Genomic DNA, 21,538 nt, shown 5'->3' on the forward strand with positions numbered 1-21,538 from the left:
GGAATATTACTGCTTTCCTCAGCATCCCATCCTAGTTGCTTTGGAAATCTACAAAGGATTATAGGTGAATGGAACCAATGACAGCATGGCTGTCTGAAGCCTTTCTACAGGTTTCTTCTCTGAAAGAGGGTTATGTGATAGAACAAACCACTCTGTATGCAACCAATTATAGCCTGAGTGCTCCAGAATGAGTTGAAGCTCAGATAATTCAGAACACCACTTGAGCCCTACAACTCGTGCCTATGGCTTTGTCATGCCATTTTTTCCATTATAAGTATCTGTTGTGTAACATCAGATACTTTGCAGTTAATTTTTAAGGTAAGTCATATTTGAACAGAATCAAAAATAAGCAAGAGCTAAAATATCTGCAGTGCTGGGGCTGTGCCAAACACCCACAGATTCTGTACCCTGTACTCAAGTCTTGTCAAGTAGCTCAGCACATCTTTATTCTAATCATTTACTTTCATTTTATGCCGAACAGAGAATTGTCCTGATTACTCAAGCAAAGCACAGCAAGAAAAGTACAGAAAACATTTGGTCAGCTTTGGGTACTTGGTGCTGCTATCAGTACTCTAACCTCCACGTCACTCTTATGTTGAAATATGTCAGCATATGTGCAATGGTACATACAGCTCCTGACTCTTCTTCCACAAAGTCTTTTAAATACGTGATCAGATAACTCTAAGCAGAGAGGCGGCAAGAACTGTTTGAGGTTATAGCATGACTTGTACACCTGAGAAAGGCCAATGGTTAGTAACTCTCTCTGGCAATGCAACTCGGTCCGGGGTTTTCAACCTGGTTTTCATGACTGTTTACTGTAGTCCTCGTGACCATGGATGTCTAGGTATTGCAGAAGGTAACTCAGCAAGTGCTTTTCTTTTACATGTACAAGCTCTGCATATCTACATAGACAGCGTTATGTGATGAAATGCTCGCCTCCACACAAAGAAAGGAGCACAGAGGAAAACTGACAGGCAGAGAACCCCTCCAGTGAGCTAACGGGAGGGACAGAGCACCCAGACCTGCTCCTCCCAGCACTGCTGGCTGCACCTGGGAAAGGGAGCTGCAGCAGCCTCGACTACCGGGCTAGTGGATTTGGCAATCCCGTAACAGGCACCAGCCTCTACAGATGAGTCCATGCAGCAGTCTGCTTACACAGCATTGCTCAAGGGACCAGCATCACCACTGGAACATTTCTGAACTCTTTTTATAAAGAGTTCAAAAGCCACTGCTCTAATCAGAATGGGTACAGAGTGCGAGGAGACTCTGTTGACTGAAATAAGGTCTTCAGGAAACTTAAGCATTAACAAATGCTTGTGTGTTGTGAGGCACTGAAGTGACTACTTTACTCATGCTATTAAAAAAAAAATAAAAAAAAAAAAATCAGTAATTCACCAGTAATCTGCACACCATTTTCAAGCACAAAAAACCCCCCAAAACAACAACAACAAAAAACAAAAAAACACCCAACTATAGCTCCAACACAGTGCTGTGATCAAGGATGACGACCGTACCTGTGACAAGTGTTGCTACACTGGATGTTCTGAAGACATTTGAAGGTAAGTACTCTGGCAGAGCCAGGATGGTAGTATGAAGGGAAAAAAGGAAAGAGAGAAAAAAAAAAAGGTGGCAAAACCCCCCTAAAACACCATAAACAATGACAACACTATTTGATAGCTCTCACCGCAGCCATAGCCATGGGAACATCTGCTATTATATCAGTTGGACCTGATGCAGCTGAAGCTGGGGTTTTTTTCCTAGGAACTTCCTAATAATCTCTCTGCTGCAATAAAACACTAAAGTCATGACAATATGGTAATGCAGTCCCCCTTATACAATGCCTTCAATGCACTGTGGCGTAAGTGACTTTGCCCAAAGATATCATCATAAGCTAAAGGAAAGAGACTGGCTGCTGTGTCTAGAAAGCGTGAATTAATACCAGCCAGGTTTTCTCCTCTCCTGTGAAAGGGCATACTGCAAACTGCTTCCCTCAAGGAGGCTCTGTAAGTGGAGTTGCTGTTTGTATCCACTCCAATTTGGAATTAAGAATGTTTCTGTACTCAGTCACCATAGCAGGAGGTCATCATATTTTTTCCACCTCTTCTTTTGGTACAAATATCAAACTCAACAACAGCAGCCCCTCACAAGAAACATCAGTCAACTTCTAGCTTGAATTCATTTCTTTCTTTTGTGAATTTGTACTGTTGAATAATTCTTCCTGTTTAAGAAAGATTTTAGGAGCAGATTTAGGGAGACAGACTTAAATCCTTTAAGAAGAAAGACTTTTCAGAAAGAAAAAGTTAGCTAGTGGAGGCAGTACAGCCCGAGGAGAGCAACAACACAGATGCAAAGGAGAAGCCATTTTCAGAAGTGCTCAGTATTTACCTTTTCAGCTAATGTCAACAGAGTATGTAGATTTTTTTCCCCAGGGGTAAGGACAAGTCTTGAGAACATAGGTAGAAGACCAGGAGGGTATAGAGATCTGTAAGGTAGGGATAACACACATAGACTCTACAGGTTTATAAAGACAGACTCCATGCACAAAGTATTATCATGAGTTTGCTTTGATTTTCAAGCCCATATGACACTAGGACACTTCTCCCAGAGGTGCAAAAATGCTTGTCCAACAGCATTCTGGTCTCTCAAATTTAGGAGGTATCTTTCAAATAGGACTTGAATACTGAGAGTCACACTAAAGGACATGAGGAAACAACAGGGTATAGCACAGAGGCAACAAAGTTGGGCAGAGCATGAGACATCACAAAAGCGAGTTTTAAGCACCCAGAGATGAAAATAATCCAAGGGAACAATTCCTCTTCCACCAAGGAACCTCCTTGTATGCAAAATGAAAAGATAATACCTTTTCTTTGCCACTTGCAGAATAAAGACACTTCCCTTGACTAGGCAATGTGCGAAGAGAGAATAAACATAATTTCTTCATCTGGAGCTCAAACAGACGAGAAACACCCCTGACTAGTTTGTTCCAGTCAGAATCAGGAGAAAGACAGTAAAAAAACTGTCTGGTTTTCCTGTAGATTCACTTTCCCCACACCCCAAATTATGCTCACTCTTATAAGAGATGGAGATCATTCACACTCTTTTGCTGAATGAAAAACAGCAGCCAGGCCACTGGTACAAAGGAGAGGCGGTCTGTCCGATTTGTTACTACGAGGACCCATGATTAGGATACACGGGGAACACTGACTGTACCAAAACAAAGAACACTACGGTAACGTGGTCGGCTCAAAGGTGGAGTCTGGAACAAGGGGAAAGGCAAGGCCAAGGCAAAGTCGAACAGGAAACTTATAAACTATGCATGTTAGGGAAATGCTGAGGACTCCTGTTACTGGACCGGTGGCTGGCAAAGGTCATCCTGAGTTGGTCATAACGAGCCCTTACATCTAGAGATCTGAGAGTGAGTATAATCCCACTGTAACACTAATGCTCTTCTATGGACAGTGCTTGAAGTCTGTCGCTACCCTACCTCTTAGGCTGTCTACCCTCAGACAATAATTTCCAGCAGAGGTGGCTTACATTCTAATATTGAGTTAATGATTGACTCTTTAAGTGTTCCTGAGGTCATGTTGTTAATAAACCTGCAAAGGAACGTGACCTGGGAGGCAAAAGTAACCTTGTAGTCCAGCTTGTGGAACAACAGCTTCAGAAGTTGTGTCCTGAAAAAGTTTGGGTGCAGAAGATTAAAAGTTAAATCAAAGGTGAGAACAATTAACTTGAGAGAGAAAAAACAAACAAAAACCACAACACAATTCCTGAAATCAAAGCATTCAAGAGCTTAACATTAAGGTAGTCCTGAAAGGAAGAAGCCTGAAATAGTGCTTAAGAATTCAGATGTGAGCAGGAACTAGAATATTCCTATAAAGAATAAGCTGTGATTTCAATGTGTCCTGGTGGAGCCTTATCTCTGCTCTGTTCCTTACATACGGGTAATAAATAGAGACTCCTTACAGCTCTGTGAGATGATTTGATCAAGGCTGGATTTATTAGAATAGGAAAAGTAAGCAAACGTAAAAAAACACATCAGAGTCCAAGTGACTCTGATGGGAAACAGTCATTTGTGGAGGCAGCAGGAGGGTTTTTCTTTGTTGGAGGAGGACAGCGAGACCCTGGCAGGAGGTACAGGGAGCCCAAGCTGGATTTATGGAAGAGAGGAGGTTCACTGAGAGGCGCGCAGCGCCAGTTTTTGCTGGAGTTTGAAATATTTTTTCCGTTATTACTCTTTCGAGCATAAGGCAGATAATTCTTACATCCCTGGGGAAAAGGGACTATCTAAACTAACGGCTGGGTACCAGAATTCCTGGAAAGCCAAAGAGCAGGGTACAATACGTGCTGGATCCAAAGTAACACAGAAAAGAACTGACCCAGGAAGTTCAAGATTTAGATACTTTTTTGATATGGCAAAAAGATACACTCATACGTTTTAATGTCACCTTCCAAAAGCATTCTTCATACAGGCCTTCAGTATTCAAATTATCATCCCTTACCTTATACCTCCCTGGAAATTGCTTTTGGGGCCTTACACAGTGTCCGATGCAGTCAATGGGAGTGGTTTTTGAACAACTTCCAGGAGAGCCATTAAAGTTCCTTCTTGGCTGCCTTCAAAACATGCTGCAAGTTTCAGCTATGAAACCTGTGCACATGAACAGAAAGATATCTGAGCAAGTTAAAGAGGAAAACATTCCTCAAACATGCTTTGCACAGTCCACCAGTAAGGGCATGGCACAACAGCAGCAAATGACTGAGGATGCAGAAACTGTTAATTCTAGTAATCCATTTGAGTTCAACTACAGAAATAATATTTATGACACTCGAGAAGCTTTAAGAGAAAGAAAAGGAAAACAAAGAGCCCAGCACCGGGAAAACCATTTACAAACTGCAATATTTGAGAATGATCTCATATTAAAAAAAAAAAAAAAAGATTAAGTGCAGCAAAACGTGTAACTGGAAATGAGAGAACGAGTGAAATGCCTTAAAATTTAGCATTTGAGGAATATATAACAGGTTTTGCCAAGAATTATTCACATACATCTGCACAATCCCCATCCATCTATTTTTACTTTTTTGTGGGCCAATAAAGAGAGCTGCGTATTGTCAATCCTAAAAATAAGTGCTGAAGCTTTAAAAACCATTTGTATCACAGTACAGAAAAGAATGATTATGTTCAAATTAACCTTTCTCACAGCTTATGTAGCTTCAGCCATATCAGACCGAGGGCGCAGCATGACCTCTTCCTCGCCTTCAGACAGGAACAAGAAAAAACACACAAGAAAAAGGGTTGGATGATCCTACTCAGAGACCACCTTAGCCCAATCTTCCTGCTTTTGCATCCTACGAACTCTTTTCTCCAGGGGTTTTGCATCCCAGGTAAGCTGTTCTACCCTGTAGTACACGGGTTTTTCAAGGGGTCACACTAGATACGTCCGTGGTCCCTGCTGGCCTCAAAAGCTCAAGGTGAAATCCTGGCTCCATTCAAATAAACAGCAAAACTCCCTTGCCTTCGAAAGGCATTTCCCACTGTAAATTCCAGAGTCATTTGCAGAACTGTCCATCTGCTTAATTGCTCGCCCCTGTTGTTGGTTCCTGTCAGCGTTACCTTCCCTGCATACCTAATAGTGCATTTGCTCTAGTTACTTAGTTAATTAGCTTTCGGAGCATCTCCTGTATACCAGGTAGGGGTACTTGAACAGCCATCCTATCTATAGGCTTAATAATGGCTACATAAAATAAATGCTAATTTCTTTCCCTACAGGCAAGCTTCAAAAATTAGGGACATTTCTCCAAAGTAAGTTCTCAAACACACATTTACAACTGGCCATAAAAACCCAGAGGTCATTTTCCTGGAGGAGGGGCAGAGACCACATGGGCCAAGGTCAGGCACTAGATCTTCCCAATGCAGCCTCTGCCTTGGCCGCATGATAAAGGCACCACCATGCAACCCGCTCCTCCTCACGTGCCTCCTAGCCATGCAAACCCTGGTTTAATTGTCCTGCATCAGTACTGGCTCTTGTATATTCCCTTTCAATACCAGAAAAATCCATAATCTGACAAATGCCGATACTGTAGTCCCAAACTCTCCTTTTTTACAATACTGGAGTATTACTGGTATTGGCAAAACCATTCTCCAGGGGATGCCACTAAACTAGTCATTAATTCAGCCAATGCTATTTCCACACAGCTTGTTTATTCAGTTGCCGTTGACATTTCCTATAGTTTGTTTAATTCACGGCAGTGACACATATAGGTGAGAGCAGAGCAAATTAACCCGCTTTTGAAGCTACAACCAGTCATCAAAGCCAGCCAGAGCTCCCCCAGCTGTTTGCATTTGTTTATAATACAAAGGAGAATTTTAGTAGCATTCCCTTTTTTTTTCCTCTCTATTTAGAAAACAAATGCTAAATCTTCTGGGGAATATTCAAAAGCTCGCTTGCCATTACTATGAGCCATACATTAGTCCTGTTGTTGCCGATGAGGTTAAAAATCACAGTTTCTGGAACAGAGTGCTGAGCAGATGAGTGTTGCTGAGCTGTCGGGACAGTTGTTGGGGTAGGAGCTGCCAGTCTAAAGAGATTTTTGCCTTTCAGCTAACAATTTTATTCATATGCAGTAAAGGTCCTCCCCTTTTTCCTTGCTTCCAACTGGCCTTCCAGATGCAATTTTTGCTAAGTGTTCATGACAAATCTATTCAGTGCTGTAAAAAAGCCAAAGGTTCTTTACACCAGTAATTTAGCTACGTCTGCCACGGCTCCATTGAAAATATCGCAGCTCCACTGCTGGGGCTTTTGACAGCACAGTGTAAACACACAACTGCAGGCAAACAAGTTAAAAGTATAATGAAAAGGTAACAGCTGGAAGACAAGTCCAGCGCATTCTTCCCTCGGCTTTATGCAGTTACTTATTCTTGTGCAGTCAACTCGCAGTATTTCTAAGGAAGTAACGTCTGTGTGTTTTATGCATACTTTGCCTTGGTGGTAATAACAACCCAATAGGCAATGCAAAAGAAAATGAGGCCCATGGCAAAGACAGCTCAGGCATAAGCAATGAATAAAATCAAATGGGAGCCTCAATTCCCTCATTTCCTATTGCATAAATCCTTGGCTTTGCAATTTTAACACCATTTTCATTGTTTTAATATCATTTTCTATAGTCTTCTGGTTTGTTGCTTAGAGGAAATAGGAAAAGCAAATTCTTTTTCTCTCCTCCGTGCTTCATCATCAGTGGGAGAATTTGAAGAGGTCAGAAATTTTTGACAAAAATATTTCTATTAGAAAAATAAGATTTCCTTTAATTTCAACTGTACTTGGAAAGAGATTGCTTCCAAGCATGTTTTCAGTCTTTTGTAGAGTGAGCTTTCCCTCCTGACATATGCACGCACTTCATTACTATTTTCCAAATTTTTCCAGTTGGAAGACAGTACAAATGTGTGGGAAACACTGTCAAGCTTTGGAACACTTTCCAAATGAAAATAACTTTCAGTTTTGAAAGTAACACTTGCAGTATTTCCCAGGTGTTAAATGCTTGAGGTGTTAATTTTTAAAGTGCCAGTATGACCCTGTGGCTGCTTTTAGGCTATTTTGGTACAAAATGTCAGGATCCTGCTCCAAAGAAGACTCTAGAACTCTTCTAGACCAACAGCCATGTTTCTAGAACAGAAAAAGAGAAGACTGCTTACACAAGGGGACATCAACACTTTCCAGACTCAGCTGAGCAGTGGGGTTGAAGAACACCAGCCTTGCCAACACACAGAGATACAGGGTGTATCACTACATTATCTTAAAGATCTATGGTAAAAGACATAATAATATAACAGTAGCTAATGCATTTTTTCCTTAACCGAGCATTAAATGCAGAACCCGTGTGATTATATGATGAATTATGCAGTAATAATATGACCCTGCAATAAAAATGGAAATTCAGTGGGCAGTCTGTAAACTGTAAGTTTTCCTAAAAAACAACCTGTAAATATCTGCAGAGGAAGCAGCATCCTTGGAAAACAATGAGTCATAAATCTTTTTTTTCTTTCCCTGACATACTGAGCACAAAAAGGAGCTAACACAGATAGTAGCTGCTAGCATGTTTGTCTTACACTGATTTCTTCATGTCTGAGAAGAAAAGGAATCCTTTAGCAAAACAGTAGATAAATATTTGTCCTGGTTTTTTTTTTTTCCTTAGATGAAGCACTCTCATTTCCAGTCACTTGTTCCCTGTGTGTCTTGGCTTTTGATGTTGTGTTTCTCTTGCTCAAATTTCATTAAATCAACATTTTGCCATTAAGAGATTCCCACATAACCTGGAATGCATTCAAATGACTCGCAGGGGGATGACCATCACATAAAGAGAGCAGAGAATGTAAATATAATTTCGTCAAACGTGTACGTCTTACCGGCATGAATTCTACAGCATAACTCATGCTGGGTCACATGCTAAGTTACAAGCAGATCCATTTAACCTAATGGCATAATTTACATAGTAAATTAGGGACAGATTTTCAACAGCGGTCACCACCTGGCAAATCCATAACACTCATGAACAAATATTTTAAAATAAACTTGTAGAGTCCTGATTTTACCAGATGTTTGGCATATTTTTTGAAATCTGGTTCAATGGGAATACAGGCAGAGGAATGACAAAGAACACAGCCCTGGCAGATGCGTGCTTACAAATATAAGGCCTCATTCCACCTGAAGCAGCATTAAGCTCATTGCATAAACAGAGTGAAAGTACTACAGTAAAGAAAGGCATGACCTGCTTTACACAGGATGCCCTTTCACGCCCTTATTTCAGCTTTGTTTCTTCATGCATGTGTAGAAAGGAGCACAAGGAAGGGAATCAAGTATTAAAAGCTTCATTCTGTGAACGAGAGCTGAAGGCAGCTCAAGAGTTTAGAACACGACAGGTTGTCTCTTCAGCGCTATAACAGCTTGCTTATGTGCCATCTCGCCCTATAGTACACGGCAGGCCGCACCACGTCGGGAAGGACGAGGAGCCCCGGGAGGTACGCGGGTCAGCAGAGCTCCGCTGCCACGCACCCCAGCTGCACTGTCTCCACACCTCGGCTGGCCGTTCCGCCGGCAGCACTTCTGGCCCAGGCACCCTTCTGTTCTTGCCTCGCCCCAGTACTGCGGATGTTTACCAAGGCGATGATCTTCATCTTTCTCTTCTCTTTCCTATCTGGAGGCTTATATTCTTTTCCTAGCTTGTGAACGATGCACGATATGTAGATTTGAAGTGCAGTATATGCGTAGCTCTAATTTTCTCACAAACGTAAGGATTTTTTTTCTGGCTGATCCATTTCAAATACTGCAGTCATTTGTAATGCATAACCATACCATATCACTGGTTGGTGTTGAATCTTTAGCCTCACTGTGATCAAATATTTAAAATACAACTAATAAATTGAATGTAGACTTTAACTCACTGCCACTCTATCCTTTATAATCTACAGATAAATTATACAGGCAGAATCCCTCCAGAAGTACAGAAAAGAACAGATTTTAAATTGGATTGACAGCAACGGTCATTCGCAGGCAGCAAGTATCCACTCATGTATTACACCGACTGGGTAAATGGGAAATTGTTACCTTCAGAACTGTCAGTTCCTCACCTGACACTTACTACAAAAGATCAAAAGAACCAGTTAAGGCTGACAACAGACGGGATTGAAATTGTACAAAGCACGAAGGCTTAGAATCTGGTCTGCTTCAGTGAAGGCTGGGACACATGCACCTGATTAAAATATGGATGGTCAGTTATGTCAAAGGGGATAAAGTCTATTCTCTTAAAACAACAAAGATCAACCTTCACAATCTCTTTGCTAAATAGGTGGGATGCGAAATGACTTCCCCTGACAATGAGCATTCCTGGGGGAATAGTAAATGCACAGTACAACAGAACAGAAAATTTGAAATAAAAGCACACAGGGCATTTTTAAGTGTCATCATTTGTTAATGCTGACATATGTGACTAATCACAGTCAATTTAGTGTTGATGTTAAGTTTGTCATTTTTTTTTACAAGGATTGAGTAATGTTAAATATCACTGTGGGCAGGTGTGATTGTTATTTAAAAGAAAATTGATACGAGAGATGCAGGGCCACAGCTACAGTTGGTGTAACAAGTGAGTACTGCCCACTTCAGGACAGTGCAGTGATGCCATTAAATCATCCAGCAACCTGTCTTGCTGTATCCAAGCGAATTCTTACATGTTGTTAAAAAACCCACCAAACCCAATAAAAACTCTGCAACCAAAAATAATGCTTGCATCTCTTTCAAGAAGTATGTGCACAAATTCATCTTGGGCTTTGGGACAGACGAATTCTGCAGCCAAGGATAGCAGTTCACCCTTGAAAAATTAAACAGATGCCTTACGTTTGGTTTGCTTTTCCTCTTTTTTTTTACCCCAGTTAAAAGCACTGATCAGCACCAGAGCCAGCAAACCAGAAAAGATGTACACAACGTCAAATCTGGTACTTCACAGACTACCTTTTACCTCCTTGATTAACAGCGCCTAGCAATCCAAACTGCAGTATACCCTCTGTATGCTTGGCCATGCTGTCTTCTGAAATATACTACAGGAAGGCTACTAGAGACAAGAAGTCACAATTTCTCTCCAACACCAAATGCATCAAATAAGTCCTCACTGCTCATTTCCTCTGTCCTGTTCAGAGGACAGAAAGAATTGCCACCACAACAGGTCATTAACTATCTTCTTGGTAGTTACTAACCTTAATAACCTTCTTAACAACCTGAGATGCTGACATACAGGCCCCTGCGGTTTTCAAGATCCTATGCACTCACAGGGTTGCACATGAAATGAGAAGGAATAGGTTACTCCATATGAAAAGAGGTCATAAAAAGCATGCAATCAACTTCCTAGTGGATGTTTAGGAGCTGGCTCAAAACAAGACGCTGGCAGGTTGCAACCACTGGGGATAACATGCCATGTTCTTTCCTCCTCTCCAGCTGCCAGTGTTCATAAGAAGATCTATAAAATACAAGGAAATCCACAATACAATTCAAAACCAGCAAATCAGTGTGTTTCCCTGTGATTTCATCTCAGCCTTATGCTGCTGCTTTGAACATGGGTGCTATGTTGTACTCTTGATCTGTGGGTGTGCAACTCCACACCTCACCAGCATCCCACCTCTGCAACACACACTTCAGCGGTCTCGTAAGAGACACCTACTTTGACGCCCCCCATCTACAGTCTGTCGTACCTACCCTTGGCAGGTCTCTGATACAACAAAGGTGTTAAAGTTAGCTTTAAACCTGTGCATAGTTCTATTAGCTTAAATAGGAGAGGTTGTGTGCTTGAAGTTAATCCTTGCATAAACTATTTCCTCTTGTTCAAATCGAGGTGGCTGACTGTTCTTGGCAATATGGACTATGCCGCTGTATCTGTTTGTCTATCAGGGGGGACCTGACAGGCAACCTCAGGTAGGATATGACTACAATATAAATATTTAACACAACTTTACACTTTAATTTCATCATCCATCTTTGAAATGATTTCCTAAGCTTTACTAATTCACATCCTCCTTCCCGAGGCAGGTTATTATCAAAAGCCCTCTGAAGTACAGGGAAGATAAAACCACAAAAGGAACCAGTATCAGAGCAGGAACTAGGAAAAAAAAAAAAAAAAAAGAAAAAGAACTTTCAAAAAGCATTTCAACACCTGCATTTCAGGAGGCTTGTCCTGAAACATGACATCTGATCAGCTGCAAACCTGGGAAGCTAAGGATGCGTCTCTTTTCACACGGTGCAGATGGCATTACTTTAATTACTCTTCAGCATCATGTGTTGAATAGAACTTTTTTTTTTTTTAAATAAATGGACTGTTGTCTTTGCCTTCCTATGAATGTTCCCACATTGAAGAGTCAAGTGAAGGAAAATGGGGGGGGGGAATCTCCAGGAACCAGGGACCTTTCTGTAGTACTCCACAGTAATTATTTCCCACCAAAAAGACGAAAGTTGACAGAATGAACATATGATCAAAATCATGGGCAATATTAAGCAGCACCGGCTGCATTTCCTAGTTACGGGAGCATAGGACAGGGTTGCTTGGTAACACAGCTCCAGCCACACTCCGCTTGGAAATCAGCCATCAAAGGAACTCCCATGCCATTGCAGCGTTGCTACGGCAACGCGCAGAAGTGATGGATCCCAAGTTAGAGACACACCTTAAGCAAGAATATGTTTCCTCTCATTTTAAACACTTTCCAACCCATAAATACATGGAGTCCGCAATTCTAAATAGCTCCCAGCAAGGCTAACTTCTGGGGTTTTTTGTTAGCATTCACATCATGCGAGACTTTGCCCATGTAGCAAAGCAATTAGCGAGGAAAAAAACCCAAACGTAACGTCTGCAGCACTGGATTGCACGCAGTTCGTCAAACAATAAGGCCCAACGCACAGCAGCGGTGTCACTGCGTTCTTCCGGCGCCTAAAGAACAGAAAGAGGAGGGTACTCTATCTGGTGGACACGGGAGGAGGTAATGTGTACCAGGAGGAGGCAATGCGTACCGGTGGGGCCGTGCGTTCGGAGAAGCCGGGGGTGGGCAGCGGTGCTGCAGGCCCACCTGGGCCACCGCAGGCCAGCCAGAGGGTGGGACCGGCCCGGCAGCAAGCGCCGACCCTGCCAGCCGCCTGCAGCTGGGCAAGGCGTCTGCTGCCGCCTCAGCCCACAGAGGGACGGCCCAGGTAGTCTAGAGTTTAAAGCATGGTTCAGCTGAGCAAGCAGGGATGACTTGCAGTCAGATGGGGGGGAAAAAAAAAAAAAACCACACACCAAAAAAAATCATCACACCTTGGGGTGACTGCCCGTGAACTTGCTCTCCAGGACTATTGAGTGATCCAGGATAAGCGGCTCAGATGGAGATACCCGTGTTCCAGACACCCACTTTTGATCCGATAGATCCTACCCTTATGCTATCTCACTGCCCCACTGTACGCAGCTGTAACACAGCTATATCAGACTATCTGACAGAGAAGACCAAAAACCTGTCATGTCCTACAAAAAAAGCCTGATGGGGGGGAGTTTACTACGACCACACGGAAGAGTAAGTTTGTTGACTCCTAGAAGTAAGTTTTCCCCTTGAAGCCAAAGAGTTCTGTGGGTTTGCAGGATGTCAGCTTTACCCCGGTGTGCAACGCCTTTGCTTCAGCAGCTGCTGTCCACCACCTCATTTCTGCGCAGTGATTACACCGCTAAACCTGACACATACCTTGACAGGGAACTTCACTTTTCAAAGTCAATCAGTGCCAGCTTGTAACGATGTCAAGTCCACATTCATCTCACTGGTGGTAGCCAGATCCTCAGGCAAATACCAAGTGCAAATGATGAGGACAGACACAGAGCTTCGCTTTCTGTTGCTGTGACATGCCGATGACTGGCAACCGAGTACAAGGGGGGTTAACAGAAGCCGAGTTCTTTTTTTCCTGAAAATGTCTAAAACGGCCCCATGAACCAAAATTATAAAATAATTATACTCTGCCTTGAGCTGAACACAAAAAGGTTATTCACTACAAAGCCCTAGCAACCATCTTACCCTTAAAGAAAAAGAAAGCAGACTGCCAAAGCAGTAATGAAATGACACACAACTGTTAATTTCATGTCTGTTTTTCAGAAGTCTGTAATAATAACCAGTAATTCCTTACAAAGCATCCATTCTTGTTCCCTAATTCCCACCTAGGGATATTAAAAGACTTAACCATTCCCTAGCTGTATCTTTTAGGAAGATAATGTCCACTCTATTCCTTAAGTAAAAATACACAAATCTTTTTTAAGGGAAATAATTGAATTTATAAAGGCTCTATAAAAGTGCTCAGGTGGGTCCAAAGGGCTTAGCAGGACCAGTAATGACATCTGAACATACAGATTAATTTTTCTGTGGCCCAACATGAGGCGAGTTTGATGGCCTCAGCACAGTGCTTCGTATCAGAAGGTCACCTTGCATAGCCTTAACAGTTCTGAGCAGAAAAGAATGAGAACTGCACTAAACCAGACAAGGCTGCACAGGTTTATGCTGTAATTAGCTGAAAATATACAATTTCATCGTCACCATTTGTGTGTCTTTCAAGAGGACACATATTTATTACCAAGTAGATAGAGATCTGAAAATAATAGCAAAGGCAGACAGGATTAGGAATAGCTCCTCTAATTGTGTTGCAACATGATGTTACCGCATAATGAAAAAGAATTCAGTTCCAGAAGCAGAAATCTCTGTGCAGCTCCTGTGATCAGCCACTTGGGAGAAAGAACTGCCTCAAAACATTGATCCTGCTGACTGACTCAGGATTGACATTACCAGGTCTGCTAGTCTCATCCAGCTGCCAGCTGCTCTTATGTATGTAAGAATAAACTGGGCTACAAAGAGACTTGTGGCATCAAAAAAAAAAAAAAGCATATTCACATATGGTACCTACTCGACAAAAACAGATCCAAGCACATAAACATCGTGCAGTTTAAACAGGGAGAATCTTTGGTGAGCAGCCACAAACGTATGGCTACCACTCCACGTGAATTTATGCAACACTAATACATTCTCCTCTGCGTCCGGTGTACAGTCTGCTGCAGTTCTCGGTGACAAACACTGCCTCCTTAGCACAAGACGCAGATAGAGACTTCTGGTTTTAGCTCTGGAAGTCCTCACGGGACTCGGTCGAAATGGTGGCTGCAAAGGCTCAGCCCCTATTTGAATTCCTGGAGCTTCCAGAACTGACCTCAAGCTTCTGCTTTCCACAGGGCACGTGCAAGGCATTTGTCAGCACGCGGCAGAGCCCGCATCTAGGATGCAATGATTCAACCTTTTGCTGCTGTAGTTACTCTGGTCAGCCCACGCTGCTGGCCAGAATGTCAGCCCTCGATCGTGGGTCTGGTCCCCAGTGCCAATTTCAGCCTGATGTTCCCTATGAATTTTGAAATGTAACCTACAGCACAATACCATAAACACTTTCTATTACTGTATGCTGTCTAATAAGCAATTCAATGAGCATTATATTTTTATTTACATCTGAAAGAGCTGCAGTAAAAGATTTCTGGGCAGGCTATGCATAAATGCATGAAATTGCTCCTACTTCACTAATGAACTATTGTGTGTAATAAAATTAATCTCATTCCACCCATGATATATCTGGTTTAATTTTTGAAGCAGGGAAATTTAGACACATGTAATTTGTAGAAGGGGGAGCCAAAATTCAAGAGATTCACTTTAAATCAATCAGGCAGTTGTTTTATTTATATAGCACCCTTCAGAAAAATTATCTGAAGGCACTTCACAATGCAAAAATAACTCAACTTGGCAAACTTCCAGGAGGGCTGCTGCTGTTGACCATGCCTTAAGACACTGTTCATACGGCAAATGGGTTCCTTAATCAATGCACGCTTTTTTTTTACCCAAATTTGCTTTAGATCCTAAAGTTACTACTACAGTCACTCTAAGCAGGTGTTTCTCGAGAGCTCATTCACACAACTCGCCTGCTGGCCAAAACCAGCTGTTCTGTGGGTTGGCGACACACCTTCCTCACACAGCGCTGCATGCTTTCAGGACAATCATGTTCACTCCCGTGCTCTAGGCAGGGTTCTCAGTTATTTTATTTCTGCATTTGAGGAAGAGATGGGAGTGGAAAGGAAGCTGTCTACGCCTTTTTTGCATTCTGCATACTCTGGTGCAACGCAGGTCTGTGTGTATTTTACATAACGTGCAAGACAGCTGAGCCTCGGAACTGAAGCTCACATGAAGCTTTATGTAAAATACTTGCACAACAGACTCAAAAGCAAAGCAGAGCTCCCGGAAACAAAGCACAGCTCTGAAGCAGAGCCTCAGGAAATGCAGCTCTCTACCGACTTGTGCCAGCAAGCCCTGTACATTTTCATTATTTATACAGAGCTTTAGATGAGAAGAGCAATGTGCACTAGGTAAAATGTACTGTACAAATAAGAGTCAGCTCCAAAAATTTACAGTCTAACAGCACCAAAGGAGCACACAAATCAATACAAACGTACACAGGATGATGTATGGCATTTTGAGTTGGAAAGTGGCTAGAAATAGGTTCAGTCTTAAGAACCATTTTTAGAGAAAATGGGTCTTTGTGAACTCTGCTTGGGCAGCTATTCCAAGCACATGGAAAGACTTAGAACAAGGGAAAAAAGCACAGAGCCAGTAACAGTGAGAAAGGAGGAAGAAAGAGAGGGAGAGAAGGATCATGAACTGTACAGGGCTTAGAGGACTTAGGAAGCTACAGGAGCTATGAAGATACATATATTAAGATACAGATATAATATGAAGATACATATTGGGAGAGAGTGCCCAATAGCGCTTCAGTGAACCTGCAATAGATCAAGAACCTGAACCTGATGAACAAAGCAACACAAGATACTTTAAACAGAGGACAGGCCCAAGTGAAGTGAACCCTGGCATGGCTGGTAGATGTTTTGCTTTTAATTTTGAATTAGAGAGATACCCAATAGTGAATCTGGAGTTTAAAGCTGTGCTATAAAATGGTATTTCAAAATAAAAACAGTAGCACAGACATTTTAATTTATGCTTCTAGTCATACAGGATTAGTTTCAAACTTTTGTGGTTTCCTTATGGTTTTGTCTCCTCTCTGTGTAGCTTTCTGAAGGAACTGTTGGGATTAGGTTCAAGCTAAAATTTACCCTCAGCTGTCATAATCTTCACTACTTAAGAACATCTCCCAAGCATTAAAACTAGATGGAGAGGAAGATGCTCAACAGGTACAATGCAACAAGTAGATTTATTCTGCAAAGCTACATGCTAAGGGTTTTTTTTCCAAGTATTTTTCCACGTTCTGGATAAAACCTTGGGTGCTACACAGACAGACGTGATTAACGGAGGCCTCCCGTGCAAAGGCGTGATTAATTTGGTACCTTCACTAACCTGGTGGTGCCTGTCCCCCAGAGTGAGTGGGATACATGCACAATTGATGACTGTACCTAAAATCCTCTTCATGGGAAGTGATATCCCTACAATAGATTAAGACCTTGACTACAGCATTACCTTTGCTGCCTGAAGAGGTTAACCTTCTCTCATCTCCACTCTGCATAAAAACCTTTGTTAAATTGTGATCTTCCAACAGCTAGTTTCTGTGCTAAGCATTCAGAGCTCCTGATGTTAAGGAAAATACAATCTAGCAATAACAGCATGTACAGAAGGACAAAGACACAGAAGAATTAAGGTTGCAGTGCATGCTGTGTGTACAGTACTTATGTTTCTACAATAAGGTGTGTATTTAAAGGTGAAAAGCAGGATGTGTTAAGTAGTTTAACTCTCCAGTTTCTTGCTAGTATCACTGTGATATACTAGGTACACAGCAATACTAAAGGCTCCGCCATATTTTTCTACTGATCACGTACTATGAAACTATGTGCTCTAACGGGGAAAAAAGGATTGGCAATTGTTGACATGGACACAAAAGGCATCACAAGATAGATGCTGAATGGCAGACGGTACAGCCAGCGCAGGACCAGGACCCAAGACCTGCAGCGTCCCAAGAGAAGCATCTGTGCGGGGCAATAGCTCCCGTCTTCTGGCTGCCATCAAACTCTAAGTGTAATGGCAACAGGGACACTCTGCTTTTCACAAAAAGCAAGACACCACTAGTAAAGTGACTGGTACCATCCTCCCTCTCTGAAGATGATGTCTCCAAGTTTCTCCCGATACATTTAACATCTAATTTGGGACAGAAAAAAAAAGACAGTCTGGAGCCCTTTCTTTCCCCCATGAAAGTTTGCCAATCCCTATGTTACAACATGAGTCCCACAGAATTACTATTACTGCATCGACTTCTTGGAAACAGCAGTAATGAGGTGCACAGCTAGAAGAGGTGAGGAAAATGAAGAACCAGTCCTCCCTTTGTTCTACAGGGGAGTTACTCCTGACATTTTTGTGGGAATGATGCTTAGCAAGCATGGGAACATGCCAGATCAGGGAAAGGAAGAACTTGCTCTGTGCTCTCACCTTAGAATTATCAGATTGCCAAAACATGCATCAATTTGTCAGACAGAATTTAAAGCTCATTCAAGTCACAGCAATTCAGAATTCCCCTTCCTCCTCTCAAGCAAGGTGGACAGAACACAAGAAAGGAGGTGACACAGCAAAGGGTTGGGTACTGAAAAGCCTTTCTGTCCTGAGGACTCCTTTTTTTGAGGCGACAGGCTGTGCTCAATGTAAGCAGAAGGCTTTTCCTACACTTTACTGGGGGTTTTTTCTGCCTTTTTTTCCCCCCACATTACCTTTGGTTTTTTAAGGCATGTTGTTAAACACAGCTACCTTTCCCTTCTTTTCTGGGAAGAATACCCTACTTTGGGGCAATATCAACCAATGACCACTAAAAGAAGGGAAAGCACAGGAATCAAACCTGAGAAGCTCAATCACCTCAGCAGCATTGGTTTTTTTCATGAGTACAGCATAAATAGACTGGGTTTTTTTCCCCCAAGTAAAGGACATTTTGTCCATATTTACATATATGCACTAGCGTACCTGTAAGACTCAAGCTTGTAATAGCCTCTGCTTGTGAAAACATTGCATACAAAATGTTCAGTGAGCTTGAAAACATTTTGGGAATCACTTTCAGAGGCCTGTAAGCAAGACACAGAAAATGAACTTCTTAATATCCACAGGGGTTTTAATGTTTCTGTTTGCCTCTCCTTATAACTTTTCAGAAAACACTTATGTCGGGGGGGGGGGCAGAAAAACATATTGCATTGGAAGAATATAATGCATCTTTCTGTTCTTAATGAAGTTAACGCAGAGTTTATAATTGACCAAAACTAGAACATGACTGATTCAACCAATGTCACAAACTGACATAACCACTGAATATCCTGTTTATTGTTTTTAAAGTATATTTTCTCCACTCTCACTGATGCTCCATTAAAATTCTTGAGGCCATACCAAAAAGAAATTCTGCCAAAAGCTGCCCATTAACAAGCAATTAATATACAAGCTTTAAAGTACAAGGTTGCTCATGCCATCCCACAGAAAATATTCTTTGCCTACTATTTCTCACTGGAGATGTTTTCTGACAGAACATTCTATCTCTGCCAGGGATTTCAAAAAGTAGACTGTAATTCTCAAGAAGAATAAAGTCTATACTTGCTTGCTCTCAAAATACTTGGATTGATTAAACTTTAATCTTAAAGGCTGTTTTCTGGCCCACTTAACAACTGATGTAGTAACAGAAGTGACACCACTAGCTGTACAGCATCTGCCAGCAAGCAGAAGAGGGTAACAAGGCCATTCAAATATATATTGTGAATATGTAATTTGTAGCATGAGGACTTGGGGAGAAAAAAAAGCTCACTTTGGGCTTGCACCATCAACATTTATAATGTGGTCTCGCTATACCCACCAGGCAATGAAGTCCTGACTTATGCAGCAACATTTCTTTGCATTGATGATTCTCATCGCAGGAAACGGTGCGGAGATGAAAACAGCCTTTGAAGAAGTTCTACTTCACATCTGACCCTTACAAGGGCAAGCGAGGGTGTAAGAAGTAGACATGGTTCTGCATTTCAGTTTCCCAGTCATAATAGCTACTTACAGAGGACTGACCATGGCTATTTTTTCTCTAACCAGAGGACAGACTGAAGGTCTGAACTGGATTCCGCATCTGCTGCAGGGCTTACACAAATAGGGGCTGTCTGGTGCTTGGGGCCAACCCACAATGCACCCATCCTTGCAAAGTAGGCATTAACCTGCACAGCAAATCCAAGAACAAAGGCTAAAATGGAAAACCCCATCAAAAGGGCACAAATACAACTCCACATTCCTCAGAGGACAAAGGATTGTTGTGGTTTTCAAAGTAAAACATAGCTTATAACAAACAGCACCAAATGATGTGTTTTGCCTGGTAAAAAATAGTTTCAGGCTGGAGGCAATTACTAGCCCATATCCAGGAGTTGGACAGTGTTGGAGCTCCTCCAGCTGCATAATTCAGACCTGCCAAATGTCACTCATTTAAATTGAAGCATATACGTTTTTTGGCTTTAATTAGCAAAACCCAAAAGCCTTCATTGCCTCAATCCTGCAATACTAGAATTACTATCAAACTTAGTCAAATTACCTTTATCGCGTTAAGGGACACAGAGCTGACAAATAAAGGCTCTTTATGACAACTTCAGTTTTTGTGGTGGGCTTCTGCACGTACACCTAGCCCACCGGCCTGTTTACACCCAGTAGCAAAAGCTACCGACAGTTACAGAAAGCAGAGATCCTACAGCGCACAAGAAGAATCTCTCGCTCATCTGCCATTCTTGCTTCTGGCAACACCCAGTTAACAGGTTTCCTGAGCTGCATGTTACCTTAAGACCACTGTATTATTCAGTAGTAACTGATGGACCTATCCTCTATTCATGTGTAGAATCCCTTCGTCAACCTATTTGTACTTTTGTCCTCCATGGAACTACTTCCACATTTTAATTAGATGGCATTTCATTGGTTTATTCATCAAAATGGACAAAAACTCTTGGGATAAAATTCAGTGGATCAAACATTGATTCACTTTAATTACTTTGAGATATACAGGAAATAAATATCTTTCTTCTAATTCCAAACAATATGCCTTGTATTATAATGAATTATGTTTTAAAATCAGCTTACTCTTGCTCCTTCTTTGCTTTCTTGTCTGGATTTTAAGCTTAGTACGATTAAAGTAACAAGATGTAGTTTTGTGTTTAGCCAGTAGTACCTGATTTTAAAATGTCCTATGATGAAGTGCTGCTGTTCAATTTTGTATTCATCTCCAGTGTTTCTGAACTCCATCTATCGTCATTTATGTTTGCACTTCAGTTTTCACGCAAGAGAATCCAGCTTTAGAACATGATAAACAAGTCGCGATCCTCTAAGAATATATCAATTCCCAGATGGTGGGAAAAAAAATAAATCCAGATCTTCATGTGAAGATCTGGCTCTTAAAAGATTCCCCCTTAGGCAGTGTGGAGGCCTGGAAAAAGCATGAACATAAATACCATTATATTCTGGTTTTCCCAAATACCACTGTTCTCAGCTTCATTCAAGTTCCTGTTGTGGCCACACTGTAATTTTGAAGAAAATAACAGACTATTCAACTTCAGAAATAATCTGAATTCAAATGTGACTCTTCAGTGAGTCAGGTGAGGTTTGCTGCTGTCATGGAAGATTATATACTGTTTTGATAATGCTTTACAATCAAAATTTGCAACTGTGTGTGAGGCACTGTTGACTGTTAGTTTAGGACACCCTTGCAAACAAGGTCAGGAATCTCGTAACCATTATCCCGATATGACATTTTAAATACATGCCATTCCAAAGGGACCGATAAGGCTGAGACCTTCCCATTTTCATAGCCCTGAGCTGGGTTTTGCAGTGTTTATTCCTAAAATAAAACTGCACAAAGAAGAAACCTGGGCTTTGAAAATTGTTTGATACTGCTCACTGAGGGGCATGCTGGAGATATTTTGCCACACAAGAGTTCTAAAAGCATCTTAGGGAAGCCAAAGCTTCCTCTCAGGGCATATTCCTGAT

The sequence above is a fragment of the Mycteria americana genome, chromosome 22 (genome assembly GCF_035582795.1).
Source record: "Mycteria americana isolate JAX WOST 10 ecotype Jacksonville Zoo and Gardens chromosome 22, USCA_MyAme_1.0, whole genome shotgun sequence".
NCBI lineage: Eukaryota > Metazoa > Chordata > Aves > Ciconiiformes > Ciconiidae > Mycteria > Mycteria americana.